The sequence below is a fragment of the Neovison vison genome, chromosome 11 (assembly GCF_020171115.1).
Source record: "Neovison vison isolate M4711 chromosome 11, ASM_NN_V1, whole genome shotgun sequence".
Lineage (NCBI taxonomy): Eukaryota > Metazoa > Chordata > Mammalia > Carnivora > Mustelidae > Neogale > Neogale vison.
Window position 1 is genome coordinate 118,870,000 of NC_058101.1, and position 25,355 is coordinate 118,895,354.

A 25,355-nucleotide genomic window follows, 5' to 3' on the forward strand; every position below is an offset into this window, starting at 1 on the left:
CAGTCTTAAGACCATAGGTTTTGAAGAGCCTCCACCATGAGCAGGGAGGCTCCCTTGGCCACCCTGTGTGTTCCCTCCCTGTGTCATTGGCATGAAGACAAATGAAGGGTGGGCGTCCCTCCAAAGGAGAGACAAGTCAGATGCCCCTCTGTCCGCCATCCCAGAGGACACCTGGGTGCCTCTTAGCCTTAGCAAGTCCATATGAACCCCAGACTGGCACCCTGAAGGGGCTTGCCTTAGACCCTATGAGGTCACCACAGAAACAAGTTAGGGCCACTCAGACTCTGTAGGCTTCTGGGGACCCTAATGGTGCCCATCCGTGGGGCTACTGACTCAGTCTGCTGGACAAACCAGGTCAAGCTGCACATTCACACCGAAGTTATTATAATTCCTCCCCTCCAGGAGGCCCTGACCTGTGGAATTCCTTCTGGAAATTCCTTCCTGTTTCCCCTTGTGGGGGGTTCCTGACCTGAAGGACCTCCCCCCCCCCCACGGGAGGGCCTACCTGGGAGACCTCTAAGTGGTCTCTGGGAGGTGATCAGTCTCCCCATCCACCCTCAGGGTTGGGCCTGACTGGGTCCTGTGGCCCCAGGACTTAGCAGAATCAGACGTCTGCACCAGGTCCTCACCGGCCAAGTTTCCTTTGAGTCTGGGTGGGAACAGCGGGGTGGGCCGGCTTGAGGTCACTGGGCGCGTGACTGCCTAAATCAGGCAGGGCACACCTTCTCCCTTAAGATCCCCTGTTCCATCACTGCCCCGCCATTGCCCCAAACCGGTGGCAACAATGGGCCAGCGGTTCCCTGGTCAGGGAACCAAATGTTGCACAACCTGGACTAGATCCTGGCGGAAGAACCAGGCGGCACTAGAAACTTTGGAAAATCAGAGGTTTATTTAACACGGGTGGGCTCAGATGAGATTGTTCTCCAAAGGTCTGAGCCCTGAGCACAGGCAGGGAGGGGGATTTATACCCTTCTACTTCCACATACTTGGTACTTTTGGCGGGAGTGGGAAACGGAGAAGGAAAGAAGACCCTGGAAGGGCTTTGGGATAGGGACTGGAATTCCCTTGCTGGTTTGGTCAGCCATCTTAGAGTACAGTTTTTCCCTATCATTATATAGTGAGTTAATTAAATAAAACTATTAAAATTAATTTCATCTCTTCAGATGTGGATACTACAGCATTTAAAAGGATATGTAAGACAGCTTCTGGGTGGCTTAGTTAAGAATTCGACTTTTTTTTAAAGATTTTACTTATTGGGATGTCTGGGTGGCTCAGTTGGTTAAGCAGCTGCCTTCGACTCAGGTCATGATCCCAGCATCCTGGGATTGAGTCTCACATCGGGCTCCTTGCTTGTCAGGGAGCCTGCTTCTCCCTCTGCCTCTGCCTGCCATTCTGTTGCCTGTGCTCACTCTCACTCCTCTCTCTCTGACAAATAAATAAAATCTTAAAAAAAAAAAAAAGATTTTACTTATTAATTCGACAGAGAAAGAGAGATCACAAGTAGGCAGAGAGGCAGGCAGAGGGAAAGGGGGAAGCAGGCTCCCTGCTGAGCAGAAAGCCTGATGCAGGGCTTGATCCCAGGACCCTGAGATCATGACCTGAGCCAAAGGCAGAGGCTTTAACCCACTGAGCCACCCAGGCGCCTCAAGCATCTAGCTCTTGATCTCAACTCAGGTCTTGATCTCAGGATTAAGAGTTCAAGCCGCCTCCCAGCATGGAGCCCACTTAAAAATAAATGAATTAATAAAAATAAGTAAAAGGACAGATATAAAGAAAAATTTTTTGTAACTATGTATTGTGACAGATGATTACTAAACCTATTGTGGTGATCATGTCACAATATATACAAATATCAAATCATTGTATTGTATACCTGAAACAAATATAATGCTATATGTCAATTAAACCTCATTTAAAAAAACAGTATTATATATTGGCTTGGCTTGTATTTCTATTAGACAGCCTTGACCTGTATTGTCTACAGTACTCTTTATGGAATTGAACCCAAATTACCCCTCATAGGATTTCATTCAATGTCTCCTTTACCACCTTCTCTTCCCAGTTCCTCTTACCCATTCCCTTGTTCTTTTTTCCTAGAAGTGTATCACAAGACACTTTTATACCCTCAATCAGAAACTGCTTCTGGGAAAACCTAAGGAAAGCTGCCCTCAACCCAGGCAACAGAGAAATAGGATCTAAATAACATCTAAAACAGGTTATCTGTAACAACACTGATGCCGACCTTGTGATCAAAGCACATTTTCTTTAAAAATTTTTCTCCCAGGGCATCTGGGATTAAGCAATTGATTGAGCATCAAACTCTTTTTCTTTTTGAAAAGATTTTATGTGTGTGTGTGTGTGTGTGTGTGTGTGTGAGAGAGAGAGAGAGAGAGAGAGAGGGCACACAAACAGGGAACAGCAGGCAGAGGCAGAGGGAGAAGCAGACTTCCCGTACAGCAGGGAGCCTAATGTGGGACTTGATCCCAGGGACCTGGGATCATGACCTGAGCCAAAGGCAGCCACTTAACCGACTGAGCCACCCAGGTGCCCTACTTCAATTTCTGCCTCAAGATGATTGAATCTACTGATCAGATGAGATATGTACACTAATAACTATAGAAAAGTTATATATGGGGCGCTTAGGTGGCTCAGTGGGTTAAGCCTCTGCCTTCGGCTCAGGTCATGGTCTCAGGTCCTGGGATCGAGCCCTGCATCGGGCTCTCTGCTCAGCAGGGAGCCTGCTTCCTCTCTTTCTGCCTGCCTCTCTGCCTACTTGTGATCTCTGTCTGTCAAATAAATAAACAAAATCTTAAAAAACAAAAACAATGTGGGGGATTTCAGCTGACAGATGGATGCATTTCTCCAAATGGAGAAGTGGCACAAACAAAGACACACAAGTGAGTAATGGAGAATGGGTTCCTTAATCGTATTCAAGTCTTGAAGTCAAAGAACCAAAGATCCTTAAACCCTGTCTGAGGAGGTTGGCTAGGTCAGTTTGCCCAGTGTCTGGAATAGATAGAGAAGTGAAAGTGGCCTGCTGGAAAGACAGGAGGCCATGGTAGGTTTGGGAGGCCAGGCCCTCAAAGTGAACTCTGTTAAGCAACAGGGACTTCTAAGAAGTAGAACACAGAACACAGGAGCATCGGGATTCAGCCCAATGTGGGACCGGATTATTTTATATTTAAAATAGAGAGAAATTTCTCAAATGCCAATTTAGCTCAAGAATTTGCAGAGAATCCACCACAAATACCAGGACACAGGTTATGTGCCCTGGAGCGCATACAATTAAATATTTGCCTTTCTGACTTGCTCTCTTCAATGTAATTTGAATATGAATTACAATTTAGGTGTGGATTTAAAAGAGCCACTGGGGCGCCAGGGTGGCTCAGTGGGTTAAATCCTCTGCCTTCAGCTCAGGTCATGATCCTAGGGTCCTGGGATGGGGGGAGGGGGGGGCGGGCACCACATCAGGCTCTGTGCTGGGCAGGGGGCCAGCTTCTCTCTCTGCCTGCCTCTCTGCCTACTTGTGATCTCTGTCAAATAAATAAATAAAATATTAAAAAAATAAAATGAAATGAAAGAGCCACTCAATTTTAAAGAGGTAGTGGAGGTAGGGGATGGAAATAGGAAATATTGGGAAGAAGAAAATGTCACACGTCTGGTGCCAGCATCCGGTCTCAGACTCTGCCCTGGGAGCCACGCGTTAAGTCACCCTGCGTCATCCTGCGTCACCCTGCGTCACCCTGTGTCGGGAATGTTAGGAGGTTTGGTAGTGGCCAGGGTGGCCCGGGGGCTGTACAGAGAAGAGGCAAGTGTAGGAAGGGAGCTGACTCCCTCGGGCATAGCGGTGACCTTAAACCGTTCAAATCCCTTTACAGTGCCCTCCGAGTGTTTCGTTTCATTCCCGGTACTTAGATGAGCTATTGAACTTTTCTGAACCTCGTTCCCCTCGTTGAACAACAGGAATAACATTCCCACCTTTTGTAACGTTCCCAGCAGACTGCTGGACCCCTAAGCAGGTGTCTGATAAAGGGCCATTCCTTTTTTCTCTTAACTGGAAGTGGTCCAAGGGGTCTCTGTTTAACCTAAGGGTTTCGTTCAATAAATTGGAGAATCAGGAATCACATTCAGAAGGCAGTGAGATCACAAGCTAAGAATCACGTGGCACAAAAATGCTGCTAATCATAGAGATATGAATAATCTGTGCATCCAATCAAAATGATGACCCCTCCCCAAATTCAGAGGGCATGTCCTAAAAATGTCATCAGTCCCATTTGAGCATTTGAAGGGTAATTTTAAGAGAAGATATAATAGGGGCGCCTGGGTGGCTCAGTCATTAAGCGTCTGCCTTCAGCTTGGGTCATGATCCTGGGGTAACTGGGTGATGGGCATCAAGGAGGACACTTGACATAATGAACACTGGGTGTTGTATGCAACTGATGAATCACTGAACTCTACCTCTGAAATGAAAAAGAAAAAAAGAAAGCTAAAAAATTAAAAGATTAGACCTATTGCTTTACCTCCATCCCTCCCTGCTTTATTTTTCCATTGTGTATGTCAAGCTCTAAAAATTACAGAAGGTGATTTACTGTGCTTATGATTTCTCTTTTCTTGCTGATTGCATGTTCTATGAAGGCAGGATTTCTGTGTACTTTGCCACCACAGAATGCCCAGTGCCTAGACAAGAAGCATCATCCCAGGGGCACCTGGATGGCTCAGTGGGTTAAGCCTCTGCCTTCAGCTCAGGTCACGACTCTGGGTCAGGCATTTGGCTCTCTGCTCAGCCTGGAGCCTACTATCCCCCCACCCCCCACCCTGTCCTGCCACCTGCCTCTCTGTCTACTTGTGATCTCTGTCTATCAAATAAATAACTAAAATCTTAAAAAAAAAAAAAAAGAGAGAGAGAGAGAGAGAACCATCATCCCATCCATATTTGAGGACTAACTGAACAGATCCAGTAGAATACAAAGGGGAAAGGAGAGATTATCCAATTTTAGGGTTTAGAACATTCCTTCTAACAGAACAAATAGGCTTCTTAACCAAAAATGACAGAGTTCAAAATGTGAAAATTCTCACATTGCCCCCTCTGACCTGTTGACTGGTCTTCCTATGCACTCATTTTTCCTGCCTCTTGGAATTCCTAATGCCCTGTAAATTCCTAAGCTCATTTCTTCCTTTTTCCAAGGGCAGCTTTGATCACAGCAGCCAATTCTAGGAACACTTCTACAGGAAAGGGAAATCAGTCATTTCTCTGTGTTTAACTATAAAAAATGTATTTTTTCCTTTGGCCTTTTCCTTGGCTCCATTATCATGCACGCTTTTCTGTTCAGGGCTGAGGTAAGGCATCTGCAATCCAGGATCCTCTCACTGATTCTTGCCAAGAATTAGTCATAAGTCAGTCAGCTTGCTCACTTAACACTTCTCCACCACTTCCTCTCACATCTAATTTGTGCTTTAATTTTAGCAGCTATGCAAAGCAGTCGCTGGTTGTCTGGCCATCCCTAGATGGCTAAAAGGCACTGCGGGGAGACATGAAGAGGGAAGGAGTAAGCTCAACCTGACAGTGAAAGAAACAAAGGTCCTTTATCATCCTCCCCGCAACCTGTACAGAGACCGTATCTTCCCGTCACCACAGATAATATACTTACGTTGGTAATTATTGAAATCTGAATATCAAAACAGTTTTTATACAGAGGGAATAATATATGTACTTTTTTAAAAAGATTTTATTTATTTATTTCAGAGAGAGAGAGAGAGAGAGATTGCGAGAGTGAGCACAGGTGGGGAGAAGAGGAAAAAGCAGGGAGCCTGATGCAGGGCTTGATGCCAGGACTCTGGGATCATGACCTGAGCTGAAGGCAGATGCTTAACAACTGGGCCACCCGAGTACACCAATAAATGTACGTTTCTAATAGAAAGCAGCTTTAAATACCAACCCCCCCCAAATTCTTGGCTATTGATTTTTTTCTCCCCTCATACCCTTAAATAAATATATTTTTAAATAGTTACCCCTGGCGGATCACCCTGCCCTAGGCTTGGGATAGGTTGTGTGGGTGGGTGTCTTTATGATATTCACCTGGGACCAACAAAGAATATCCAGCCCTTAAAAAGGAAGTAAGCCAGAGCATCTAGGTGGCTCAGTGGGTTAAAGCCTCTGCCTTTAGGTCATGGTCCCAGGGTCCTGGGATCAAGCCCCACATCTAGCTTTCTACTCAGCAGGGAGCCTGCTTCCCTTCCTCTCTCTCTCCCTGCCTGCCTCTCTACCTACTTGTGATCTGTCTGTCAAATAAATAAGTAAATAAAAGGAAGTAAGCCCTTTTTTCTTTTTTTTAAGATTTTACTTATTTACTTGACACACAGAGATCACAAGTAGGCAGAGAGACAGACAGAGAGAGGGAAGCAGACTTCCTGCTGAGCGGAGAGCCCGATGTGGTGCTTAATCCCAGTCCTGGGACCATGACCCGAGCTGAAGGCAGAGGCTTTAGCCCACTGAGCCACCCAGGCACCCTGAGAAGTTAAAAGGATTTAAGTGCCCTGGTTAGCTTTCTATAAAAGACCAATCCTAAAGGCCCTGGTTGGCAACCCTGTCAGGATTCCTCTCACTCTTGAAAGCGTTTTCTGTTATCTTCACTTAATAAACTTCTATTGCCTTACTTACTTACTAAATAAATAAATAACTAGCTAACTAACTAAATGGATAGACAGATAGATAGTTGCCCTGTCCATTTAATAGCAATAGGAGAAGTACATCAATTGCCTAAGTCAAGCATCAGTAAGATTTTGTTTACTGAAGGGCCAGATAGCAAATTATTTTGGGCTTTGCTGTCCATACACTCTTGTTACAATTATTCAGCTCTGACATGGTAGCACAAAAGTAGCACAGACAATATGTAAACAAATGCATATGGCTGTGGTCCAGTGAAATGTTATTTATACACTGAAACTTGAGTTTTGCATAATTTTCATATGCCACAAAATACTATTCCTTTAAAAAATTTTTTTCAACCATTAAAAAAATGTAACATCCATTCTGACTGAGTTCCTATACCATACAAAAATGGAGGGGAAGGGGCAGACCAGATTTGACTCAAGGGTCATAGTTTGCATACTGACCCCTGGCCTTGGTTTAGAAGTCACACAGGACAGACAGTAACCTTGGGAAATCTAGTCCATATAGTAAGGGCAAATTTGTAAGGAAGGATATTTGTGTAAGGGTGTTACTTACAACATTCTTGATTGGCAGGAGAAATAAAAAAGAAAACTAAATGGAATTTCCTTTAATAGGGATTAAAGACATGGTTGGCAAATCCAGTGGTGTAATAAGAAGTCATCAAAAAGAGTGAGTTAGATCTATACTAGCAGTCTTGAGGTATTTTCACGATTTATTTTTAAGCAACGGAGCACATTGGAGAGAAGTGATTTTTCTTTTCTGTTTTTATAAAATGAACAATCCAGGGCACTTGAATGGCTCAGCTGGTTAAGTGTCTGCCTTCGACTCAGATCATGATCCCAGGGTCCTGGGATCGAGCCCGGCATTGGGCTCCTTGCTCAGTGGAAAGCCTGCTTCTCCCTCTCCCTCTCTGCCTGCTGTTCTGTCTGCTTGTGCTCTCTCCCTATCTCTCTGTCAAGTAAATAAATAAAATCCTAAAATAAAACAAAATAAAATAAACAATCCCATTTTGTAAAATAACGAACCTCCTGTCTACTCCTATGTATAACATTTGTTGGAATGGGAGTTAGGGAATGCAGAAAAGAGGGAGAGACATAAGATTCTATTTATGTAAAATTATACATGGTATACATAAGGAAGACACAAAACTGTCATCAGAAAAATGTTAATGGTGGCTATTATAGGATGGTAGAATTGAAGATGGTATTTATTTTCTCCCTTAAATTTCATGTGTTCCTTGATTTTTTTATGGTAAGCATATATTACTTATGTACTCTAGAGAAAAGATAATGCTGTTTTTACTTCAAAGAGAAGATTTAGGGGTGCCAGGGTGGCTCATTGGGTTGGGCCTCTGCCTTCGGTTCAGGTCAGGATCTCAGAGTCCTGGGATCGAGCCCCACGTCCGGTTCTCTGCTTGGTGGGGAGCTTGCTTCCTCCTCTCTCTCTGCCTGCCTCTCTGCCTGCTTGAGATCTCTCTCTCTCTCGCTGTCAAATAAATAAATAAATAATCCTTAAAAAAATCTAAAAGAAAAGATTTAATTGTAATGTTCATCAAACTGCCATTTTTTCTTTCTTTCTTTCTTTTTTTTTTTTTAAGATTTTATTTATTTATTTGAGAAAGACCATGAGATGGGAGAAGGTCAGTGGGAGAAGCAGACTCCCCATGGCCTGGGAGCCCCATGTGGGACTCGATCCTGGGATTCTGGGATCGTGACCTGAGCCAAAGACAGTTGCTTAACCAACCATCCAGGTGCCCAAGAGTCACATACTGGGGTGCCTGGGTGACTCATTGGGTTAAACCTCTGCCTTCAGCTCTGGTCCTGATCTCAGGGTCCTAGGATTGAGCCCTGTACTGGGCTCTCTGCTCATTAGGAAGTCTACTCCCACCCCACCCCCACACCCCCGGCCCGCCTCTCTGCGTACTTGAGATCACTCTCTGTCAAATAAAATCTAAAAAAAAAAAAAAAAAAGAGCACATGCTCTACTGACTGAAACAGCCAGGCACCCCAAACTGACACTTCAATATTAAAAGGCTGGAAATCACCTAAAAATCCAGTAGTAAAGAAGACACTGCTGAGTCTCTTGGTACAGCTATACAAAAGAATACTAACTGGCCTTTTCAAAAGATCTGTTGGGGTACCTGGGTGGTGCAGTTGGCTAAGAGACAGACTCCTGATTTGGGCTTAGGTCACAATCACGAGGTAGGGGGATCCAGCCCAGTAGTGCTCTGTGTTCAGTGGGGAGTCTGCTTAAGACTCTCCTTCTTGGGATGCCTGGGTGGCTCAGTCTGTTGGGTGGCTGCCTTCAGCTTAGGTCAGGATCCCAGGGTCCTGGGATCGAGTCTTGCATGGGGCTCCCTGTTGAGTAGAGAACCTGCTTCTCCCTCTCCCTCTGCCTAATTGTGCTCTCTCTCTCTATCTCTGTCAAATAAAAAAGAAAAGAAAAAACCTTTAAAAAAAAAAAAAGACTCTCCTTCTCCTTCTGCCCCTCCCCCTGATCATGAACCCACTTGCCCTCACACACACACTCTCTCTCTCTCTCTCAAACTAAATAAATAAATCTTCAAAATAAAATAAAATATGTCATCGGTGGTAGAGGGGACTGGCTTTACAAGTGGATAGACCTGGATGTAAATCCAGACTCCCAAATACCAGCCAAGGATCTTAAGAAAGTCTTTTCACACCCAGTGAAATTTCCTCCCCTTAAAATTGGATTAGTAATGTCATTTGTTAACTCAGCAATGAACATGTAGTATGGGCTCTTTATTCATTTTTATTAGTAGTATAGGCCCATTAAATATCATGTAGTGTAATAGTTATTGGGGGGTTTATATTAATCTAAGAAACTATGCAATAAATATAAATTCTTCATAAAAGAGAGAAGGACTACTTTTGATTATGGTGAGAGAGTTTATTTCAGATAGAAATGGTTTCTGACAATCAGGCAGTTTGAAATTGATGGCGAGGTACCTTTTGCAGTGCAGTGTAGGTTGGGCTTGGGAAAGAAAGTCTTGCCGGGTGTAACAGTGAGAGGTAACAATCACAGTACGAGTAACAGCTGAGACTCACCTGCCTGTGGTGGGAGAATCACAAAGAGAAGTATTGCACAGGCCTGACTATGAAAAGAGAGAAGACAGAAGGGATGCCAGGCTGCATGGTCATCAGAGAAAAATGAGCCCATTCTCCACGAAGGCAAAAGCAGGAAACACCATAGCTTGGCCAACAACAGTTGTACAATGGACAGATGGATGGTTGTCAAGGTCATGCATTTATGATCATATTGTTTGGACCACAGAGAATGAATTAAGAAGGAAACCCTTCACTCTGTATTTTTGGAGAGAATGCTGAATGTATGGAGAAGTTACATGGGAAAATATTCATAACCCAATTAAAGGGTATATGATGGTGTGACTGGTATGATCCATTAAGTCATTCAATAAATAAGTATTTATTGAGCACCACATCATGCCAGCAGCACCCATTATATACCAATCACAGATCAAGATGTGTTGTCTTGAATCTGGATAACTTTGCGGTCTGATCCCAGAGTGACTGATGTCCGTGTTCACAACATGTTTGGAAGATTATGAGGACAATTTGAGTAGTCTTTGTAGCTTATCCAACTGGATGAGAAGCTAATGTGTTAGGATCACTGGCTGTGCCTAGGCACTGTGATTCAGCACACTGAGGGCTATGGCATCAGACTACCAGTGTTCAAAATCTAGCTCCACTGACCCTATGAGATTAGGTAAATTTCTTCATCTCTCTGAACCTCCATGTTCGCAGCTGTAAAATGAGGATAATAATGATGTGGGAAACAAAGGCAGAAGGAAATGTCAATAAAATTAAATGTCATCGGGGCACCTGCATGGGTCAGTGGGTTAAGCCTCTGCCTTTGGCTCAGGTCATGATCGGGGTCCTAGGCTTGAGTGAGCCCCCACATCATCGGGCTCTCTGCTCAGTGGGGAGCCTGCTTCTCCCTTTCTCTCTGCCTGCCTCTCTGCCTACTTGTAATCTCTGTCAAATAAACAAATGAAATATATTTTTTAAAGATTTTATTTATTTATTTGACAGACAGAGATCACAAGTAGGCAGAGAGGCAGGCAGAGAGAGAAGGGAAGCGGGCTCCCTGCTGAGCAGAGAGCATGATGCGGGACTCAATCCCAGGACCCTGAGATCATGACCTAAGCCAAAGGCAGTGGCTTAACCCACTGAGCCATCCAGGCGCCCAACAAATAAAATATTTTTAAAAATTAAATGCCCTCATAACCTGCAGCCCACTGACAAATAAATACTCGAGGCAGGAAGCTCCTAACTGTCTAACTGTGAATGACTTACTAGAGGGAAAAACCACTTTAACCTGACAATAGCAAAACCTAAAATATTCTGTGAGTCTTCTTTAGCATATGACAATCTTTTTGGAGCTCCCTTATCTTCACTTCCCCCATGCCAAAGTATATAATCAGTTGTCCCTCACAATCCCCGAGAAGCAGCTCCTTCTGCCCAGGTGTCCTGTCCCCATGCTTTAATAAAACTGCCATTTTGCACCAAAGACAACTTAAGAATTATTCTTTGGCCATAGGCTCTGGACTCTACCAGCCTCACCAAAACATTCCCAAAACTACTTCAATAATAGGATTTACCTGAGAAAATTTTTTCTCTAATTCAGAATTAGTGGAATAATATATAGTTGACCCTTGAACAGTGCAGATGTGGGAACACTTGAAAGAGGACTTCGGCTGTTCCATTTTGACTTCAAACTTTCTAGTTGGGTTCTTCTTTCCAGCTAGTCTCTTGGCTCAGGTGGAAGACCCTGAGGGCAAAGTATCCCCTGATGGGAACCAAAACTACCCCCTCAAGTAATAGGTGATATGGAAAACAAAGGCAGAAGAGAAAGTAATACATTTCCTTACTAACTAGAGCCCATTGACAAGTCCTTAAAACAGGCAGAGTGACCTTCCTCTACAGACTCAACTGCCTCAATGTTCATACTTTTAAATTTTTTTTAAAGATTTTATTTAGTTATTTGACAGACAGAGATCACAAGTAGGCAGAGAGGCAGGCAGAGAGAGAGGTGGAAGCAGGCTCCCCATCAAGCAGAGAGCCCGATGTGGGGCTTGATCCCAGGATTCTGGGATCATGACCTGAGCTGAAGGCAGAGGCTTAACCTACTGAGCCACCCAGGTGCCCCAATGTTGATACTTTTTTAAAGGCAAAAGCAATCTTAGCCCAACCCCCAGGATCTTCTAAGTCTAATTTAACATATAAAAATTCCTTTGGAAACTTCCTTTATCTCTACTCCCCTCCCCCAAGTACATGTTGGCAATCAACCCCCAAGCATATGACACATCAATGTACATCTGAATGGTCTCATGACTCTCATGACTGAGTTTCTACTACACAGTAATAAATGATCTTTCCTAATAATAGCTAGAGCCCTCTCAGGATCCTGGAAACCTTGTTTCCAAAATACTTGGGAGGCTTACACTATCCCTAACCCACCTCCCAACTTGAAAGTATATAGTGGGCCACTCTTCGTGAGCCCAGTGCAGCTTTACTGCCCATGGGTCCTGTCCCCATGCTTTAATAAAATCATCTTTTGTACCAAAGACATACCAAAGATCTCTCAAGAATTCTTTCTTGGCCATGGGCTTTGAGCAGTTACATTTTTCCTACATCAATAGGGACTGCGGGGTTGCTGGGTATATAATTATATATACCCAACAATATAGTTGGGGGACTCGATCCCAGGACCCCAGGACCATGACCTGAGCCAAAGGCAGAGGCTTTAACCCACTGAGCCACCCAGGTGCCCCAAGAGAGAATTTTAATAGAGAAACTCTCCTGTGAAGGTTTTTCTCAGGGGGTGTTATTGTTTTTCATGTTTAGGTTTGGCCTTATCAAGGGACATGGTTTTGGAACCACATGTCTAGGGGAAAGTAATCCTCTTAGGGATAACTTCATACAGGGAGAGAAGGAGATAACCATTAACATCCTAGAGAAACTTAATAGGGTCTCCATAGTCAAGTAGAGCTTCCTTGAGGAACACCCATCCTAACTCATTCACACAAACGCTGTGCTCTGTTTGAGGGGAACGGATTGCCTTGGAGATCCTGTTAGTGTACAGTGAAATTCATTTTCATTTATTCAAGTTATGTTTATTGAATGCTTACTCAGTGTCAGATGCTAGGAGCCTGAGGATACTGCATTAAGAGGGAAAACCAATCCAGTCAGCCCCACCCCAACCTCATGGACTTGTAAAGAGGGAGACATTAGTCAAGTGATCACCAAAATAAGTGCAAAAATATAATAAGTGGTATTAAGGAAAGTTAGATGTTGCTATATCAGGTAATAGAAGGACTTACCTGGTTAATGGGATCATAAACCCTTCCTGGAGGAAATGATGCCAGCTGACAATGGAAAGGACCAGTCCTCTGAAGAGACTGAACATGTTGTGCAAAGGTATTGTGGTAGAAGGAAGTATGACACCTTTGAGGAAAAACCATCAGTGTGATTGAAGGAGCTAAGATATGCTAATAAGAACTAACATTTGTTGAGTACTTATTAAGCTCTAAGCACTTTACATGAATTCTCACAATAACCCTAGGAAGAAGATACTATTGTCATTCCCCTTTTTACAGATGAAGAAACTGAAGGAGCCAGAAGTTAGGTAACTTATTCAAGTTTATACAGTTAGTAGGAGGTAGATGGAAAGAAGATTAGTTTGAAGAAGTAGGGCAGGACCAAACCACGCAGAAATTCATAAGCCAAGTTAAAATTTTTTATTTTCATAAAAAGAAAAAGTTTACTGAAATACTAATGAGGAAAGAAAGCTCTGTGTGCCGTGAGTGCATGTGTATAAACGTGAACATATTTGCATTTCAAAAGGGTCACTTGAGCTGAAGCTTGAGAACTAGTTGGAAGAATGGGAAGAGTGGATACTGAGAAATGCTTCAGGCAGTGACTGTGGTTCCCTGGACAGGAGCAAGAGGTGGTGGCAGTGGGACGAGGGAGTTGGCCCCGGAGAGGACAGAGAGGGAGCTTTGGGGATGTATTTCGGAGAGAAATTGGATGAGGAGTGACGAGAGGATTGGGGGGGGTGTGTCCAGGGTGCTCCTGAGGCATCTGGCTTGTGTTAACTGAATAAACGATGGTGTCACTTTATGACACACAGAATACAGGAAGGGGAGCAAACTCGGGCATGGGAAAGGTCGTGATGCCCAGGTATTTCTTCTCCACTTGGCAATGTCAAGAAAGAGAGTTGTCTGTGTGGGGCTGGAGCTCAGAAAGGTCTGGGCTAAAGATTAAGTTAGATTAAGTTAGGACAATGATGAGGGAGAAGGTGAGCTGGGGACAAAGCACAAGCTGACACCCCACAACCAACACCACCACTTCGCTTCCCCGCCCCAGGTAGGGTCTGTGTGACAATCCTCTGGCACTGCTGGCTGCCTTAAAGCTAAGGGGAAGAAAAACAAATGCTCAATATATAGATTACAGTCCGGCAGGACTGGAGTCTCCCTCAGTTTACAAATGCTTTAGTGATTTATAAGAAAAAATAAAAGCATGCTTATTGATGACCTAACTTCCAGAAGGAAACTCCCACCTGCCTTAATGTTAATGCTTGCTAGGGGGAAAAACAACCTTAACTTGACAAGGGCAAGGCCTCCAGGATCGCAGAGGTCCTCTTTAGCATATGAAAGTTCTTTTGAAAATCTCCCTTTTGAAAATCTCCTCACCTTCCCCCAACCCCCAAGTACACAATCAGTCACCCCTCCCAACCCTGGGGCAGCAGCTCTTTCTGCCCACGGGTTCATCCCGTTGCTTTCATAAAGTCACCCATTTGCTCCAAAGACATCTCAAGAATTCTTTCTTGGCCATTGGCCCCAGACCTCACCACCATTGAAAAATTATTTCAGCAGTGGTAACTGCAGACCAGGAATGGGTGAAAGCATCAGTAGAGAGGATTGCTCAATATGTAGTGAGAAAGCCCAAGTTTTTCTTGGCCTCAATTCAGACTTCACATCTTTTACTTCCTGATCCACACCCTCTCTTCTGTGAGAGCAAAACAAGTCCCACTGAAAGTCAGAAGGAGAAAAGTGTCAAGAAACTGACAGAGTGGCTTGAATTAACCCTTGGTAACCTTCACTTGTTTCTTTGGGTCAAGTTTGAAGCAGTCCTTCTAAAAGGAAATAATTAACCCAACAATTCTGCCTTAATCCACTTAGTGTCTCCTTAGTGTCAAAAAGCATTTTCTCTAGGAAATGGAAACTTAGAGGAAGCACAGCCAAAAAGTAACTTGCCAAATAATGCTTCCAAAGCTGTGGAAGAATTGTTTCAGTTTCTACATGAACTTGTCTTACAGGTATGGAAGAATGTGAGCGCTCAGAAAGGTTGACTCTTCATTATTTTTTTTTTTTAAAGATTTTATTTATTTGACAGAGAGAAATCACAAGTAGGCAGAGAGGCAGGCAGAGAGAGAGAGAGAGAGGAAGGGAAGCAGGCCCCCTGCTGAGCAGAGAGCCCAATGCGGGACTCAATTCCAGGACCCTGAGATCATGACCTGAGCGGAAGGCAGCAGCTTAACCCACTGAGCCACCCAGGCGCCCTTGACTCTTCATTTTAAAAATGTTTTAATTATCAGAGTTGGGTTTCTTTTTTTTTTTTAAGATTTTATTTATTCATGGGAGAGGGTGAGTGCACACTAGCACGGAGAGTGGAAGGCAGAGGGAGAAGCAGCCTCCCCTTTGAGAACGAAGACCAGTGAGGGACCAATCCCAGGATTCTGGGATCATGACCAGAGCCAAAGGCAGATTCTTGACTGACGGCCACACATGCATCCCCAGAGTTCTTATTTCATCCATAGCTTGCTAGGTATTGAGCATCCACCAAGGGAAAATACACATCTAGCTCTTATACCATCTATTCATGTTATTATTTTTTTAATAGATAATTTTCAAAATATATTTTTTAAAGATTTTATTTATTTATTTGACAGAGAGAGAGATCACAAGTAGGCAGAGAGGCAGGCAGGGAGGAGGGGGAAGCAGCTTTCCTGCTGAGCAAAGAGCCCGATGCAGAACTTGATCCCAGGACTCTGAGATCATGACCTGAGCTGAAGGCAGAGGCTTAACGCACTGAGCCATCCAGGCATCCCTAAAATATTTTATTTTTAAGTGATATCTACACCCAGAGTGGGGCTTGAACTCCCAACCCTGAGATCAAAAGTTGCATGCTTTGCTGCCTGAGCCAGCCAGCTGCCCTGATAGCTCTGGGGAGCACCTGAATGGCTCAGTCAGTTGAATGTCCCACTCGTGATTTCTGCTCAGGGCCTGATCTCATGGTGGTGAGATAGAGCCCTACGTTGGGCAGTGGGGAGTTCAGCACGTTTCTCTCCCTCTGCCCCTCCCCGGGCTCACTCTCTTCTCTCTCAAATAAAAATAAAATAAAATAGCTTTGGCACGTGTATATCTAACATCAGGGTTTTCGTGAGATAAAAATCTGAACTTTGGGGGTGCCTCAGCAGCTTACATATCTGCCTTCCACTCAGGTCATAATTCAGGGGTGGGGGATCAAGTCCTGGGTGGGACTCCCCATTCAGTGGGGACCCTGCTTCTCTCTCCCTATCTCTCCCCCACTGCTCATGCTCTCTCTCTGAATAAACAAATAAAATCTTAGGGGAAAAAAAGCTTTAAAAAAATCTGAACTTTAAAGGAAAGCATAACATAAAGTCTTAGCTCATAAGCCACTGAAGATGAACTTTATTACCGATGTTCAATAGCAGAAGTTTCCCTCTCCTTCTGCCAGGGATTGTGAAGTATGAGCACCAGAGGTGAGCAGGGGAGCCATGCCACTATTTTCTGGCCCATTTAACCGTCCGTATCAACAAAGCAAACAGTTAATACTCCAGTTTTGCACCAGTCTGGGTTGTGCTTGTTGAGTGTATACAGAGTGTGTCAGACACCCAGCAGGAAACAGATGGCACATTCAAATGAAAATCGTCCCAATAGTTTGATTAAGTGCACCATTTTCAAAAGTGTAGGAAGGGTAGAGGAAAGTGACCAGGCCAGGGAGTTATCCCCGGGCTGATATCCCTAGACCTGAAGGGACGCAGGGAGATATTATTAACAAAACCCAGAAAGTGTAATTCAAAAACCTTTCCTGGAGGGCATCACTTTGAGAGGAGCTGTGATCTTGGAGGGAAAGGACGCAACCTGCTTTAAGTGACGGGGTTAGGCAGTAAACTTCCCTCTCCTCTCTCTTTGTTGGGGCCCATCAGCTAAGCACTGACTTAGTCCTGTTGGGTCCCCCATAATGGATCCATGGTCAAAGGAAAGAGACTGATACAAAGCAAAGGTCAAGCAAAGCTTTATTTCGCACCAAGCATCAAGAATCAAACTGACCAGCTAGGGACATCTCTTTCAAAGAGGTGACCACCCTCTGCCTTCCAGACTAGCTTTTAAGGGCAAAGGCCATGTGATTGGGCCTGGCCACGCACAGGTGGCCAATGAGATTGTAACACAGAGAAAGCTACACAGTCCTGCTAGGTCACACATAAGTGACCAATTGAATTACAATTTACCCTATAGTAGATATTTGAACTAGCCTATCACCTTGGTCAGAATTGGCGCCTAAAAGGCTGGAGGGGGGTCACACTCCTTGGTAGCTAGAGAGACAGTAAGCAAGCTTTACTGATCGGATTTCTCCACCTGGCCTGACTCATCCCTGCCTTTGAGCTGTAATCTCTACCTGACCTGACCCACCCTTGTATTTGGGCTTTGTTACTAGGGACTGGTTTCCCAGACTTGCTTTTAAGTAAGTTACGGGGGGCGGGGGGAGGGCAGGGTCAATTTAAGTTTTACTGCATAAACAACAAAATGGCTGTTCAACCGAGGTGGGGCCGCTCTCGCTAAATAGGCCCTTACAGTCCTTTACTGCCAGCTTCCTGAGTCAGAAAGCAGAGGGGAGAGGGTGGGGAGGAACTGGAGGGAGAAACAGAAGAGAGTGATCACAAAGGGGAAGACTGGCAAAAAACTAAAATCAGCAGGTAGAAGGTGCTGGAGTTGGGGCGCCTGGGTGGCTCAGTGGGTTAAGTCGCTGCCTTCGGCTCAGGTCATGATCTCAGGGTCCTAGGATTGAGTCCCGCATCAGGCTCTCTGCTCAGCAGGGAGCCTGCTTCTCTCTCTCTCTCTCTCTCTCTCTCTCTCTCTGCCTGCCTCTCCGTCTACTTGTGATTTCTCTCTGTCAAATAAATAAATAAAATCTTTAAAAAAAAATTGTTTAGAAGGTGCTAGAGTAGGGATGGGTCAGTGGCAATGGTTTCATATCAGGAAACTGGAGAGGGTGGCTCAAAAAAACTTTACATTTTTTTCTTTAAATATTTTATTTCTTTATTTGAGAGAGGGAGAGAGTGCCAGCAAGAGCAGGGGAGGAGTAGAGGGAGAAGCAGGCTCCCTGCTAAGCAGGGAGACCAACCTGGGGCTCAATCCCATAATCCCAGGACCCTGAGCTCATGACCTGAGCCACCTAGGTGTCCCTTTGCATTAGTTTATGTCCCCATAAGGAATATGGCAATAGCATTTCTAAAACCAGGGGGGAGGTGATCGTACTAAAGTTGAATTACTATCTCATGGAAATTTTACAGAAATAAGGCAGAACTGGGGCACCTGGGTGGCTCTCGATGGGTTAAGCCTCTGCCTTCAGCTCAGGTCGTGGTCACAGGGTTCTGGGGATGAGCCTAGGGCTCAGTGCTCAGCGGGGAGCCTGCTTCTCTCTCTCTGCCTACTTATGATCTCTGTCAAATAAATAAATAAAATCTAAAAAAAAAAGAAAAATTAAGCAGAACTGGGTTACTTCCAAGGTCCCTTTCAGACTTGTATACTACAATCCTACATTTGTTGAACAGAAAGCCAAGTAAAGTTAATGTCTTAGCCAAGCTGCTGAGTTTAAAAAATGTGTTTTCTTTTTATTTTGGAAGATGGATCACTGAAAAGCCATTACCAAACTGAAAAATCTGTATACTCAAAAATGTTCATCACAGCAAAGAACAAATGCTGGAACAAACTTTATTTCTAACAGGTGGGGAACAGTTCAGGACATTATATAATGTTTGTTCAATGCAATGTTATATGGAAGCAAATAATTATAAATACAAAGAATTATGAAACAACATGGAAAATGCATATGATGTGATGTCAGGTAAAAAAGTGGGATTTGAAATTTTATATTTTAAGGATCTATTTAGAAACTGTCCCTGCTCCCCTTCCTCCAGGGGATTTACTTGGAGACAAGTCCCGGAAACCAGCTTCAGGTAACAAAGGCCAGACATAAGGGTGGGTCAGGCCAGGTGGAGACTTCCAATCAGTAGGGGGTTCCATACGGTCTCCCTAGCTACCAAGGAGTAGGAGACCCCCCACCCTTTGGAACCCTTTTGGCGCCAATCCTAATCAAGGTGTAATAGGCTGGGTCTAATGTCTACTAGGGTAAATTGTAACTCAATTGGTCACCTAGCATCACTGTGGAGTTCCCTGTGTGTGTTACAATCTCATTGGTCACCTGTGCGTGGCCAGGCCCGACCGCTTGGTTTTTGCCCTTAAAAGCTAGTCTGTGAAACAGAGAAGGGTCGCCCTTCCTTGTAAGAGATGAGGCCACAAACGTTCGGTTAAATTCTTGCTGCTTGGCGCGAAGCATCTTGATGCTTTGCTTGACCGCTTTGTATCAGTCTCGCTCCTTTAATCAGGGACCCATTATTGGGACATAACAATATGTACTCTGCTAATAATTTTTTTTAAAAGATTTTATTTATTTATTTGACAGAGAGAGAGATCACAAGTAGGCAGGGAGCGGGGAAGCAGTTTCCCCGCTGAGCAGAGAGCCCGATGTGGGGCTCTGTCCTAGGACCCCGAGATCACAACCGAGCCAAAGGCAGAGGCTTAATCCTCTGAGCCACCCAGGCATCCCTACTCGTAATTTTTTTTTAAAGATTTTATTTATTTATTGACAGAGAGAGATCACAAGTAGGCAAAGGGGCAGGCAGAGAGAGAGAGGAGGGGAAGCAGGCTCCCTGCTGAGCAGAGAGCTGGATGCAGGGCTCCATCCCAGGAACCTGAGATCATGACCTGAGCTGAAGGCAGAGGATTAACCCACTGAGCCACCCAGGCGCCCTGTTATTAGTTAGTTATTACTCCTTTGCTTACTGATTTGGGGGCTGAACCTAAGTGATGCCATTTGGAGCCTGTGGTTTTCCTTTTAACAAATGAAATCATCAGAAATCAAAGTAGTTTCATTTAGGTGGCAAAACAATGGATGAATATTTTCTTTTCTCTCTCTCTCTCTTTTTAAGATTTAATTTTTTTTTTTTTAAAGATTTTATTTTATTTATTTGAGAGAGAGAGACAGTGAGAGAGAGAATGAGCGAGGAGAAGGTCAGAGAGCGAAGCAGACTCCCCATGGAGCTGGGAGCCTGATGTGGGACTCGATCCTGGGACTCCAGGATCACGCCCTGAGGCAATCTCTACACCCAATGTGGGGCTTGAACTCAGAACCTGGAGATCAAGAGTTGCCTCTTCTTCTCTTCCCACCTACCAAGTAGAAGGGAGCTTTAGGGGGATACAGAAAAGGAAGGATTGTAAAGGTAGAGAGGGAGTGGAAAAAAGGAAATTATTAGCCCCCCCCACCCCCCAAAATCCATTGTTTTACACAAGGTCGCCCTCTAAAGGGAAAGGAGGGCAGTTTGTTGGTAAATTTCCTAGTGCTGACCCAGGACATTCCCCTGTGGAAGGGTTGAAGGTTACGTATCTGTAGGGTTAAAACTGCAGTTAGGATAGGTATTAAGTTTTGGTTTACTGACTTGGGACTTTACCCTAACTCATGCCATTGGGCACTATGGTTTTCTTTTTAATTTTCAAATATTTTCAAATATTTAAATATTTCATTTATTTGAATTATAATTTAAATGTACCATTTTAGGGGCGCCTGGGTGTCTCAGTGTGTTAGGCCTCTGCCTTCGGCTCAGGTCATGATCTCAGAGTCCTGGGATGGAGCCCCATATCAGGCTCTCTGCTCAGCGGGGAGCCTGTTTCCCCCTCTCTCTCTGCCTGCCTCTCTGCCTACTTGTGATCTCTACCTGTCAAATAAACAAATAAAAAATCTTTAAAAAGGTAAATAAATGTACCATTTTAAAATACAATCAAAGTTGTACCTTAAGGAGGGCTGAAATTTTTCTACCTCTTGATCTGAATAGAGGTTACCTAGGTGTATGTATAACAAAAAATCATTGCATTATGTATTTATGATTAATGTAATATATGCTTATTTATACATGTGTGTGTATAACTTCACTAAAAGAGTTTTAAAATTGTAAACCATAACACATTATCTAAAGTACCCTGGAGAAATGAGATTGACTCTAACTTTACATTTACCTCTTAAATTTTATCAGTACAACACAGCGTGATATTCCTGATTTTTTTTTTAAGATTTTATTTATTTATTTGACAGATAGAGATCACAAGTAGGCAGAGCGGCAGGCAGAGAGAGAGAGAGAGAGAGAGAGAGGAGGAAGCAGGCTCCCTGCTGAGCAGAGAGCCCGATGTGGGACCCTGAGATCATGACCTGAGCCGAAGGCAGAGGCTTAACCCACTGAGCCACCCAGGTGCCCCTGATTTTTAATTCCAAAGACAAAAGGTTTTTTAGCATTCCTCTTTATCAAGCTTCTTTACCAGAAAACCGTCTTCTCTGGATATAGTACCCTGCTATCTTGATGGACAACTTGGAAGGCAGTGACAACAGGACAGTAACTAAGCCTTTGACGCATATGATTCTTAATAATTGCAGTAGATATAAAGAGAGTAAACACAGATGGAGACCAAAAGAAAACTCCTATCTGAAAACACAAGACACAGGGGCTCTAATCATAGCAGCACTTGTCATTTTCACAGTACTTTCTATTTGCAAATTCTTCACAATCAGAATGTCTGGTACCAAGATGGCCGTCATTTGATTCACAAAAAGTAGAAATGCTTGGGGCACCTGGGTGGCTCAGTGGGTTAAAGCCTCTGCCTTCAGCTCAGGTCATGATCCCAGAGTCCTGGGATGGAGCCCCGCATGGAGCCCTGCAGTGGGCTCTCCGCTCAGCAGGGAGCTTGCTTCCCTCCACTCCCGCTCCCTCTCTCTCTGCCTACTTGCGATCTCTGTCAAATAAATAAAAATCTAAAAAAAAAAAAAAAAAAGTAGAGATGCAGTGAGGTAAAATACTTGTCAGAAATTAAAAATTGAGGGGTGCCTCAGTGGCTCAGTGGGCTAAAGTCTCTGCCTTCTGCTCAGGTCATGATCTCAGGGTCCTGGGATTGAGCCCCACATCGGGCTCTCTGCTCAGCAGGGAGCCTGCCTCCTCCTCTCTCTCTGCCTGCTTGTGATCTCTCTCTGTCAAATAAATAAATAAAATCTTAAAAAAAAAAAATTAACAATTGAAGCCAAAGCTAGAACACATGAGTTTTTTGAAACATAATCCTGAGATTCAGATGTACCAGCTTTTCTGAGTGTCTTTAAAAGGCTGGGTCTCAAGAATGTCAGAGTTCTTTAAAAAAGCCTTTTTGATTAAGGTTCCAGGCTTTGGAGGTCCATTATAATTTTTTAGTCATTACTAGAGAAAGTGTATCTGATATCTCAGTTTATGGGTAGCAATCTCTTCCAAAGGCCACTTATCTGGAGATATTTTCAGGTGAACAGTTATGTTTTAATGCAAACAAAATGTAAATTTCAGGAACTGTTTTCGTGTACAGCATAATTTATTTTCTTTGACCTGAAACAGCGCCCATTTGGAGATGCAATGCATCGCCATAAAATGAGAAGTAGCAAATCTTTCCCACTGTACCTGTGGCCTGGTTTCCGGTGTAGACATTAAGACTTCTTTCACTGTGAGCTTTTAAAGCAAGTCATTTACTTCCCCATATTTCTCATTCGTCATGATTATCACACAAATGTTTGAAGATATTAATTAGTAATATTGTTTGACGACTCTAAATATGTCAAGACCAATTTTCCTCTCTGATTTCTTTCTGGATTTATTGAGATATTATTGATACATAACCCAAGCAAATTTAAGATATACAATGTGATGAATTTTTTTTTTAGAATAACAAAAAACACATATGTATATATTTTTTAAGATTTTTAAAAAGATTTTATTTATTTATTTGACAGAGAGAGACCACAAGTAGGCAGAGAGGCAGGCAGAGAGAGGAGGGGAAGCAGGCTCCCTGCTGAGCAGAGAGCTGGATGCAGGGCTCCATCCCAGGACCCTGAGATCATGACCTGAGCTGAAGGCAGAGGATTAACCCACTGAGCCACCCAGGCGCCCTGTTTTTAAAGATTCTATCCATTTATCTGACAGACAGAGATCACAAGAAGACAGAAAGGCAACGCAGGGGTGGGGGGAAGCAGGCTCCCCGCCGAGCAGAGAGCCTGATGTGCTCTGGATCCCAGGGACTCTCAGATCATGATCTGAGCCGTAGGCAGAGGCTTAACCTGCTGAGCCACCCAGGTGCTCCAACAAAAAATATTTTACTAAAACATAAGACTTAAACAGAGGTTGGGGTGCCTCGGTGTCTTAGCTGTTGAGCCTCTGCCTTCGGCTTGGGTCATGATCCCAGGGTCGGGGGATGGAGCCCTGCATCAGATTCCCTGCTTGTTGGGAAGCCTGCTTCTCCCTCCCCACTTCCCCTGCTTGTGTTCCCTCTCTTGCTGTGTCTCTATCTGTCAAATAAATAAATAAAATCTTTTAAAAATAAGATCACAAATAGGCTGAGAGGCAGAGAGAGAGGAGGAAGCAGGCTCCCCGCTGAGCAGAGAGCCTGAATCGGGGCTCTATCCCAGGACCTTGGGATCATTACCGGAGCCAAAGGCAGAGGCTTCAACCTACTGAGCCACCCTCATGCCCCAATAAGTAAAATCTTAAAAAAAAAAAAAAAGGAAAAAAAAAAAGAAAAAAGAAAAAGACTTACCGAAGTTTCCAGACAAGCCATATGACATCATCACAAGCTTTTTCTTTTTCTTTTTTTTTTTTTTTAAAGATTTTACTTATTTATTTGACAGAGAGAGATCACAAGTAGGCAGAGAGGCAGGCAGAGAGAGAGAGGAGGAAGCAGGCTCCCCGCTGAGCAGAGAGCCCGATGCGGGACTTGATCCCAGGACCCTGAGATCATGACCCGAGCCGAAGGCAGCGGCTTAACCCACTGAGCCACCCAGGCGCCCCATCACAAGCTTTTTCTTGAAGGAAGGATTCTACACTTCACTCTCTCTCTGTGTCAAATAAATTAAAACAAAACAAAAAAACCTTTAAAAGGTGGGGGGATGGAGCCCATAAAATTAGAATAAAACTATCTCTCCCACTCAAAAAAAATAATAAAGAAAAACACCCACACCCCTGTAGCTAATCCTGAAAACTCCCTTCACTTACAGTGCTTTTTCTTTCTTTCTTTTTTTTTTTTTTAAAGATTTTGTTTACTTATTTGACAGACAGAGACCACAAGTAGGCAGAGAGGCAGGTAGAAAGAGAGAGAGGAGGATGCAGGCTCCCTGCTGAGCAGAGAGCCCGTTGTGGGGCTTGATCCCAGGACCCCAGGATCATGACCTGAGCCGAAGGCAGAGGCCTTAACCCACTGAGCCACCCAGGCGCCCCTCACAGTGCTTTATACTTAAACCGGGATGGGGGAAAGGAATACAGGCAGAGCGGGGCCAATGCTTTTAAACGTTTCACGACAATCCAGGTGATACTTCTAGCCTCAGCTCTTGCTTTATGACAGTGAATCAGGACAAGACACCTATTTGCTAATGTGCATTTAATCACCAAAGGACTGAAGATGTCTGGTCTTTTATTCTGTAATGTTTCTAAAACTGTGTCCATAAAAAAGGAAGAAGTCTTGGCAGAACAGGAGAAGTGAGGCACACTTGATATCAGATGGATTCTGAATATTATTCATAGCATATAACCTGGTCTATGCTCTGGCTGTTTCTACGGCTTGGGCTTCCTCGGTCTTCCCCTGCTGTGCTCCATCATTTGCTAATGAATCATCTGGATTGGGAGCATTTAACAAAGCCTGAATGGACAGCAGAATAGTGCAGATCTGCAGTGCTGGGGACCACTTACCTTTCAAAATATCTAAACCTATTCTTCCCAACTTGTCTACATTAGGGTGACAAATTTCGGTCACGAAGTGTACATTAGGGGCTTCTTTGGGTATTCTTCTGGAAGGAATGGCTCAAGTTTAAAAGTCCCTTCCTCAAAAGTGGAATCCTGAGGGCCGCTATGAAAATGACGGGTGTTGCTTTCATCTGGTTCTGCTTTAATGCCAGGAACTGGTTCTGCCACCAGATGCTGAGTTTCCTTGATAATTCTGAGGGACAGCCTGGCCATCTGGTCAGATCCTGAGTTCAGCCTCTGGTCTCAACAAAGTGATGAATATATAGATAGATAGACAGATACGTATCTATCTATCTATCTAGCTAGCTAGCTATATCTTATATTTATAAATACAAATTTATATTTATAAAAATATAAACTTATATTAAGTAACCTTACTTATAAAATCAATTATTTTTATAAATAAGGTTAGATAATACTTGCATACCTTCATATAATAACCTTTTGTGTGGTATGTGGTCCCCGATTTCCTTTTAAAATAAAGGCA

General features: G+C 43.8%; 1 pseudogene; it reads right to left on the minus strand.

Moving 5' to 3' along the window:
• Window positions 1–24,539: 24,539 nt before the first annotated feature.
• On the minus strand, window positions 24,540–25,081 carry LOC122890287 (annotated as a pseudogene).
• Between the last annotated feature and the right edge of the window lie 274 nt (window positions 25,082–25,355).